The sequence below is a fragment of the Amblyomma maculatum genome, chromosome 1 (genome assembly GCF_055883805.1).
Source record: "Amblyomma maculatum isolate TAMU_Amacu chromosome 1, ASM5588380v1, whole genome shotgun sequence".
NCBI classification, from domain to species: domain Eukaryota; kingdom Metazoa; phylum Arthropoda; class Arachnida; order Ixodida; family Ixodidae; genus Amblyomma; species Amblyomma maculatum.
This window is the reverse complement of record NC_139344.1, coordinates 262,143,773-262,153,301: the sequence shown is the minus strand read 5'-3', so window position 1 is coordinate 262,153,301 and position 9,529 is coordinate 262,143,773. Positions and strand designations below refer to the sequence as shown.

The 9,529-nt window shown below is 51.3% G+C and overlaps 1 pseudogene; it reads left to right on the top strand.

The window, feature by feature from the left end:
* The first annotated feature begins 1,807 nt into the window (after window positions 1-1,807).
* On the top strand, window positions 1,808-4,531 carry LOC146206401 (kinesin-like protein KIF21A pseudogene; annotated as a pseudogene).
* Window positions 4,532-9,529: the final 4,998 nt, after the last annotated feature.

The following is a 9,529-nucleotide window of genomic DNA, read 5'->3' as shown; positions in this document are numbered from 1 at the left end:
GTGGAAAACATAGCGATTCTAATCTGTGCAATAAAATTCGGGGCTCTACACAATCATAAGCCTTCTCTATATCTAGAGTCACCAATGCAGCGTGCATTTTTTTGCGCCGCGCAAGAAGAATTCAACTCTCAAGGTCGGTATGTGCATTCCATATTGAAAATTTTGCTCGAAATCCGATTTGACAGGGACTGAGAATATGTTTTTGTTCGACAAGCGTTTAGCGCATCACGTATACTCACAAAAGCACCAACTAGTGGCGATTTTTGATACTCGTGGCAACAAAAAATTGGCAGTGGCTTAGCTCTGGTTAAGCCTGGTAAATTACGTTAGCAGTGGCCGCATGGCTACGCTTGTGTGTTCACTTGTGGCGTAGCTTGTGTGGTTCGATAGTTTGGTTATAGAGTAACACATGGCACACAATAGTTACGACTGTTCTTCCGGCGATTCTTCAGCGCGCTGTCTTCGCTTGGTGGCATGCGGCGTTCCTGTGCAGCATGGAGGAAGGAAAGAACTTAGGAGAAGCCCTGACGTCATTTTTTTTGAAGCCGGCGCGGCCGCGCCGCGACCGGACGCTGCAACGTCCCTCCTCCTCCTTTACCCTCCGCATTTTCTTTCTCTGCGACGCTCACGTACCTAGGGCCCTTAGCAACGCTGTTGCTAGTGGCCCGAGTTTTCATAGCAACCGCGTCACCGTTGCTAATGACCCGACTTGGCTAACCCGAAATTTTGACGTCACTTCCGCCTCACTTTCTCCAGTGCATTGGGAATGGCAAGGGCCGCTCCTAAGTTGTTTTCATCAGTATATACCTTTTCAAAATTGGCCAAAGGGCGTTGCCATGTTGGAAACTGGGCTTGCACTTTTAAAAGTTCCCTGAAATCAGTCAAAATAATTTTTTATCAGACTCTTCCTTTTTTATTGTCACTGGAATCAGCACGGGATGCTCTTTTGAGCCGCTCACTAAAGTATTTCATACCGGGATGGGTGAAAGAAGTACGCTTCATCTGGGTCCCCGGTCACTGCGGTATTTTCCAAAATGAAGCGGCAGACTTCTTGGCTAAATCAGCTCGATGCACCTGTTCCATGTACCATCCCTAATATCATCATTTTTGGAATGTCCCGTTTTCAGCGTTATGAATACATAGCCGTCTCGTGCAATGATCCCTTGCTATCTACAGCAGAAACCAATATCTCATGTACTCATGGAAAGTTCGTTCATGTCAATTACGGCAGTGTGAGGTAACGCTGACTCTCATGCGATGCAGGATCCCCCGCCTAAATCTTTACTTATGTAGATGCGGGTTCAGCCCCACAAACCTTTCTGAGGCTTGCGGTGAGATTGAAAATATTGAGCATTTCCTTCTCGCTTGCCGAAGGTTTTCACACCAGAGAAGGGTACATTTTAAAATTCCAATAGCACAATTGGGATTTATGTTGTCGGTCCCGCTTCTCTCCTTCGGTGCGAGTGCAAAAGGATTTGCGTTGCTTCAAATTTGTCAGTATTTACATAACTACATCACGGCTACCTACAGATTCCCTTGCTAATTGTATTCCAAATTTACAAACTTCCAAATTTTTGCTCTGCATTTGTTTCCTTTCATTCAATTCTTTGATCTTAAATCTTAGTTTTTTGTCTAGTTTAAATTAATTTATTAAACTAATTTTGTTTATGTAGTATATTTGGCAGCCCACACTGAACCTTGACCAATCCCACTTTGTGGCTGTACCATTTATCAAGGTAGAAGAAGAAGAGTGCAGTTTAGCGCTGAGCGAGCCACCTGCCGTCGCCGAGCCTCTGCCAGCCGCTAAATGGGCGACGACACCAGTGTTCGGGTAGCCGTCCGGGTGCGGCCTTTGATACTTCGGGAGGTGACAGACATGTGTCATACCTGCACCAGTGTTACCACTGGCGAGCATATGCGTCGGCAAGGAGAAAGCGTTAACCTTCGACCCAGTCTTCGACTGCTCCTCGGAACAAGACACCATCTACAATACCTGTGCGAGTCCACTTACTGAGGAGTGTTTCGAAGGGTACAACGCCACAGTTCTTGCCTACGGCCAGACTGGTTCAGGCAAGACCTACATAATGGAAACTGGCTATGACCTCCGCGCGAATGCCCACGAGCAGGGCATCATCCCACAAGCCGTGGAGACACTTCTTCCAGGACATCGCCAGTCGGTAACAAGAGGCGCGAGACTATGAGAAGCCGCTGCCCGATTTCAAGGTCAACGTACAGTTTATGGAGCTATACAATGAATAAATTTTCGACCTGCTGAGCTCCGGCAAAGGCGTGCATAAACCGGGTAGACGGTCTGTGAAAATCCACGAAGATGCAAGGGATGAAATCTACACTGTTGGTGTGGCGGAAAAAGCTGTACAGAATGTACAACAGGTTATGAAGTGCCTTGAATCGGGAGCTCTGTCACGAACAACGGCTAGCACTCAATGAGTGCGCAGTCGTCCAGGTCACACGCAATCTTCACCCTGCACATCAAGCTGCAGCGAGCTGTCCAGCTGAATGTGGATGATGTTAACAGCAACGAAGACAGCACCGTCGCCGAGGTCAAAAGGGAAGAAGGGTCATCCATGAGTCAATTTGAAGCGCTCACTGCCAAGTTCCACGTTGTCAACCTGGCTGTATCTGAGAGGCTAAAACGCACGAGTGCCCCTGGGGACAAGGACCAGAAAGGCATCTCCATAAATTGTGGCCTCCTTGCTCTCAGTAATATCCTCTCAGCCCTGGGCGACACATCGAAGAGGGTGTCACATGTTCCATATCGGGACTCCAAGCTAACTAGGCTACTATAAGATTCCCTAGTAGGAGACAGCCGCACCCTGATGATTGCCTGCGTCTACGCATGCAACCGAGATTTCGTGGAGACGCTAAACACACTCAGTTATCCCAATCGAGCCAGGAACATCAAGAATCGGATCACAGTAAACCAGGACAAGTCAAACCAGACGATCACTGCCCTGAGACATGAGATCCAGGCGCTGAAGTCGGAGCTTATAGAGTACAAACAGGGCAAGCGTCTGGTTGGCTAAGATAGCACGAGGCGAGTGAATGACAAGTTCTACGAGAACACCACGCTCCAGACCGAGAACAACAACTTCCGCAAGCAGATCAAGACCCTGCAGAAAACGGTAGAGTGGCTAACAGTAAAGAACACAGAGCTGCTCGCTGAGCAGGCTGCCTGCTCTTTGGTTGGTCGCGAGGACTCACACACCAGGGAAAACGTCAAGAATCTCATTCAGGGCTACCTCAAAGAGGTCGAAGAGCTCAGGACCAAGTTGATGAAGTTTTAAGAAGTGTGCGCTCAACAACGGAAGCAGCTTCAGCGGTAACAGACGTGCCTCTCAATGTCCCCTTGCGCAACCATCGCTGTAAGTGGCGCCTACGATATCAACAGCGATGTCGAGACCAGCGTGAAGGACGTTCTTGCGGAGGCCAAGAGGGTCGTGTAGAATCTCAAGAACAACACCAAGTACCTGTCATCCAAGGCCAGCAAAGAGAAAAAGGATGAATAAAAAAAAAATTCCGAGGCTGATTACGACACGGCAGATATCAGTGGAAACACCGAGTGTTCTTAATCAGAAGCTAAACAGCTGAATGAGGATAAAACAATAGGCAAGGACTTGGCGAACCTCACCACGGTCTCGTTCACGAGCTCATTGACCAGCTGGAGCAGAGTCAGCGCAGGCTGCAGACGATGTGCATGCACTACGAGGAGAAGCAGCTCCAGCAGAAGATCCGCGAGACGGAAGTCGAACGGGCAGCATCCTCGAAACATGAGCTCAGAGAGCACATCGAAAGACTCCGAGGAGAAAGTGCGCAAGATCAAGAGTGATTTTTAGCGCAAACTTACCAACTACAGGGTGAACTGAAGAATATGCAATCAGCCAAGCACGGGCATGCGCAACTCATGAAGAACCTGACAGAGTGCGAGCGGCAGGTCGGCAAGCTCAAGCAGGAGGTGGCAGACGTGCAGATGAACAAGCTGGTGTTGGGTACCATGATGAAGGTAGAGAGCAGGAGGCACCAGGAAGCCCAGAAGCGCCGGAAACAGCAGATGGCGCAGATTCTCAAGGAGAGCAAGCAGCAGGAGAACCGCATTCGGTACCTTGGAGGGCCCGAACTGGACCAAGGAGACTGTGCTCAAGCGGCTGCAACGAGGAGATGGCTGCTCTGCGCCGCCTGGCACGACCCATGACGTAGCGCACCGCTGGCCATGTGACTCCGCAGAACCAAGTTCGTCAAAAGGTAGTGAACATTTCTCCAAAGGTCTCCCAGCAGAAGTGACAGACACTTGTGAAGGATACTGACAAGCTGGTTCTGACGAAACAAAGCATCTGCACCTAGGAGAGGGACATGGAGCATTCACTCATGGACCGGAAGAGAATGACACGCTACCTAGATAGAAGACCGCGCGGAAACGAGACTGGGGACGCGGAAAGTTGGAAGAGGCCAAGACGTCAAAGACCTCGAGGACCAGATTGAAAATATGCAGGCCAACCTAGTTTGTAATCAATAACTTCCGGCAGAAGACCTGTACCTAATCTGCTCAGAATGCCAGTACGATTATCACTTAGGCGCCTGGTCTAATACGACCAATGCCGCCTACAAATCAGTGACAGATAGCGATAAAAAAAAAGTTGGAAGTGTCAAATATACATGTTGTTTCAGTCGCTCGAGGCTCAAGAAATGTAACAAAGGCACATAATGAGCAGTCTCTGACTGAAAGGATACTGATAGAAATCAACAAACGTTCGGTGAACTACCTGCAATTAAACAGAAGTTACATACCTTTACCAGATCAAAAAGGCTCTAGAAAGTCTGGAAATGTCTGTCCAGCATCTTTCAGATCAGTACGATTAACTGCTGACTAAAATGAAGCTTTAGTCGACTGAGATTGTTGCTTTAGCAAAAAGGGTTGAAAAGGTTGAGGCAGGTATTGAGTCAAAGCACTACTCAGGAAATCGCTGAACTGCGACAGCAAATAAACAGTGGAACAATACAGCAGACGGAATAATTTGAAAGTACGTAAATTTCTCAGACCAAAAATGAAATATTGTTGCAAAAAATCAATGCTATCGCACAGGAGCTTTCTCAGTTAACTAGCATGGAGTTGAAGCCTCTGGTGGTCGGGATCGAACCCGACCGCCGGCGGCTGCGTTTCGATGGCGGCGAAACGGAGAGGCGTCCGTGTAACTGTGCGATGTCAGTGCACGTTAAAAATCTCCAGGTAGGTAGGTAGGTAGGTAGGGGTCTTTGGGTTATTCTCGGGGGGGGGGGGGGAGGGGATACCGGACACGGGTTATGCCGGCCTTAATTCCCGGCGGGACTCTTGGTGTCCGGGGGGAAGGGGAGATGGGATGTTGGGAGGGGAGGGGGGTCATCATCGTGGAGTCGCTCTCGTCGTCGTCGTCGTCCTCGTCATCGGCTCCGTCTCCAACGCTGTGGCCAGCAGGTCAGCAGGCCCGGTGGTAGGCTACAGTTGTGCAGCCAGGCCGGACTCCTCCAGGAAGGCCAGCAGGAGCCGGTGGGCTGCCAGGGGGCTCCTGGCCGGGAAGAGCAGGTGGTCCTCGGTGGCAGCAGGAAGTCCGAGGGCCCGGTAGCCTGCCTCCATCTTGCGACGGTGGTGGGCGTGTGTTGGGCACACACAGAGGAGGTACCCCAGCGTGCCTGCATCACCGCAGGAGGGGCATGCTGGGGAGGGGGCCCGGCCACGGACATACAGCTCCGTGGGCGTCCAGGAACCTCCGGTGCGGAGACGTAGGAGGAGAGCTCGCTCCCTGCGGGCGAGCTTGTCAGACAGGCGGTGGAATGTCCTCCCCTCGGCGATGCGCCGATCGGGGTGCAGGGCCCTCACCGCCTTCTTGAGGGGGAGCCTGGAAAAGTCAAAGGCGGATACATGGTGAGTCATACTTACCTGGTCGGAGTGGGCCGCTTTGGCAAGTGCGTCGGCCTCATCGTTGCCCTGGATGCCCGCATGGCCCGGGATCCAGTGCAGTGAGATGAAGAAGCCGGCATCCTCCAGGGCCTGGAGGCGCGCTCGTAGGTGGCAAGCCGATAGCTGGAAGCAGGACGGCTTGCGCAGGAGCTGCAGTGCCGGCCTCGAGTCGCACAGGATGGTGTAGAAGCCTGGGGGCTGACCAGTCTCCAGGTAGTCCGCTGCCAGGTGGAGGCCCGCCAGCTCAGCTGCAGTAGAGCTACCTGGAAAGGAGAGCCTGCAAGAGCTGGACACCCCCACCTGTGGGGCCGTCATAGCCGCTGCAGCCTGGCCCGTGGAAGGCAGGACCGAGCCGTCGGTGAAGAGGAGGGTGCTCCCTTTGCACTCTTCAATCAGGGCTGCGGCGGCCTGGCCCAGGGCAGCAACTGGGGAGCGGCGCTTGCTGACCCCTTCCAGGTCAAGGGTGACCTGTAAAGGAGGACGTGTTGGTGGAGGAGGGAGGATGGAATACCCTGGGGCGTTTCCGATGAAGTCCTTGTATACAGCCGTCAGTAGTCCCATCCGTGAATGGGGGGCGCTGCGCAGCCGTGACAGGAGGGAAGCTCCGTCAGGGGCGTGGTGAAGGCGGTCCACATGAGTGAGGCCTCTCTGGAGGAGCTGCAGAGTCAGGGGGTAGACGCCGGCTTCCGCCAGTGTTGCCGCAATCCTAGAGCACTGCGTTGCTCCCAGCAGGCGTCGGATCCATTTCCTGCGTGCTCCGTCCAGGATGTTCACTCTGGTGGGCCTGAGGGAAACAAAAGGGAGGGCATAAAGTATGGAAGAGGTGGCGGCCGCCTCAAACAGCCGGATTGCCCATGATGTTGAGCAGCCATTGCCCCCTGCAAGAAGACGTTAGGCTGCTCGGCCAACCCGGTTCAGGTGTCCCAGGTAGGCCTTGTCTGCAGGGATCCATGTGAGGCGGTGATCGATCACAAGCCCCCAGGTACTTGACCTGGCGTCTCCAGGGCAGGCTGGTGCCATCGATCATCAGGGTGGTTGCATGGGCTGACGCTCGTGCTCCCGAAGGGTGCACCATGAGGGCCTCAGACTTTGCGGCAGAGAGCTTGAGCCCCCTGTCGATAAGGATCTGCTGCACGGAGTCGAGGGCTCGTTGCATGGCTTTCCTAGCAGAGATCATCCTCCTCCTTGGGGCCCGGACCCAGAGCGCCACGTCGCCAGCGCAGATCGAAGTCAGCACTCTGTGGTCCCGACCCTGTTTGATGGCGCTCGGGAGACCGACCAGGACCAGGTTGAACAGGAAGGGGCTGAGAACAGACCCCTGGGGCACTCCGGTGTTGATGGGGCGAGGCGAGCTCAGGGTCTGTCCAACCCGGACCTGCAGGGTACGATTGGAAAGAAAGGCTGTTATGAAACGCCGCAGGTTACCTGTGACTCCCAGGTCATCCAGAGCCTGTTGGATGGCCTGGTGTGGTAGATGGTCGAAGGCAGACTCGACGTCCAGAAGGGCGAGAAAGGCGACGTCGCCCATGTACTGTGCCTCTTCCAGGGTGGACACCACGTCCGCGATGGAGTCCGCTGTGCACCTGTGTCTCCGGAACCCGGACTGGCTTTCAGGGAGAAAGTTCTTCACCCGTGCAATCCAAGAGAGGCGCTCCAGGACCACGGACTCCATGGCCTTGCAGGCTGCGGATGTCAGGGACACGGGGCGGTAGGACGAGAGCTGCTGGGGGGCTTCTTCCCCTTGAGGATGGGGACCACGATGGCCGTAGTCCAACTCTCGGGAAGGATGCCGCTTTCCCAGATCCCGTTGAACACCTGCAGGAGGCGGGCCTTTTCTGGGGTGTCTAGGTTGCGCAGCATTTGGAGGGTGATCCCATCTGCACCTGGAGCCGTCTTTTTCTTGGACCGGTTGAGGGCCCGAAGAAGCCCGTGGGTGGTGATGGGATCCGAGCACTGAGCAGCGACCATGGAGGTTGCTGCGGGAGGAAGGGAGTGGCGAGTCTGAGGCTCACGTAGCGGAGGGCTTGGTAGAGGGCCGAGGGCGGGGCGGGCGGCCTTGGACAGGTGGTCTGCCAGCTCCTCGGCTAACACCTGGTAGGACAGGTGGTCGAAGTTACTCCGGAGCCCTCCACTACGGCACCTTTTTCTCTCTTTCCACTTTCACTCCCACCTTCCTCCCTTCCCTTACGGCGCGGTTCAGGTCTCCACGGAACAAGTGTAATAGATACTGCCCCGTTCTTTCCCGTGATGCAGTTATTAACTAACAACTCACCAGATAATGCATCGCAGTTTCAATCAAGGAAATTTAGCTACGTTTAGATCGATGGTGGAAAGCATTGTCTGGAGCATTGCTTACAGTGAGCTAAATCCTAGAATAGCGTACAATATGTTCTTTAATTTAGTAAAAAGCAAATATGATACAGCATTTTCTTTGACAACGGGAAAAACCCACAAAAAGTCTCGAAAGCCGTGGGTAACAAAATAATTATTTCAACAGATACAAACCCGTGATAAACTTTTTGACAAATTCATTTCAAAGATCCAATCATACAAAAAACTTAGAAATAAGTTAGGTTCTGATATCAAAAAAGCAAGGAAATAATACTGTACGAACAAATTTGCCGCAATCTCCAACTGACTTGAGAAAAATTGGAATTGTTTTAGCGACCTGAAGTGAAGGACGACATCCTATATTCCTAGCACATAAATATTTAATGACGTTGAATACAGTGGCGCTGCTTTGGCAGACAAGTTTAATGCGCATTTCCTATCACGCCTCTGGTGAATCGTCTCAGAAACCGGACAGAAAACCTGAAATTGATCAGTATCTTCTCCAGATGGAGGTTCCATGTTCTTTAATTCATGAAGTGATGATGAAGTGTCCACATTCCTTATAAACCTAGACAAATCCACTACATGAAATTAAGGCCGAACCTTTTATTGCTGTTGCAGATTTAATCAGCTTGCCCTTGCAGCACGTATATGTAACAACGCGTTAGTCCAAGGTGTTTTCCAAATGGTATGAAAATTGCCAGAGTGGTTGCTTTACATAAAGGCGGCTCTTATGACAATATAAATAATTATAGACCTATATCTGTACTTCCTTTATTTTCTATACTGGAACATTTGATCAAACCAGACTGTGTACGTTCTTTGACGACAAAGAAATGTTTGTGAAAGAAAAGTTCGGGTTTCGTGAGAAATCGACTGAAATGGCACTTTGAGTAAAGAAAAAATATTTTCTAATATGGTTGAAAAACAATTCACAGTTGCACTTTTTTTAAACATGATATTTTATTTTATAAGGTACCGTTTTATGACATTTGAGGGGTTGCCCTGAATCTGATCCGTAGTTATCTCTCCTGTCGCGTGCAGTATAGTTCTTTAAATGGTCACCATGTCACAACCTAGCTAATTAATATACGGTGTTCCGCAAAGATCTGTTCCGGGTCCAATATTTTTTATTGTTTATATCAATGATATTGTTACATATGGTCCTGAACACTGAAGAAGGCAACGATCAACAACAAAGACAGAATGAAGACGAAGCTGTTGTGTTTCTTTGGGTAACCTTCTTGT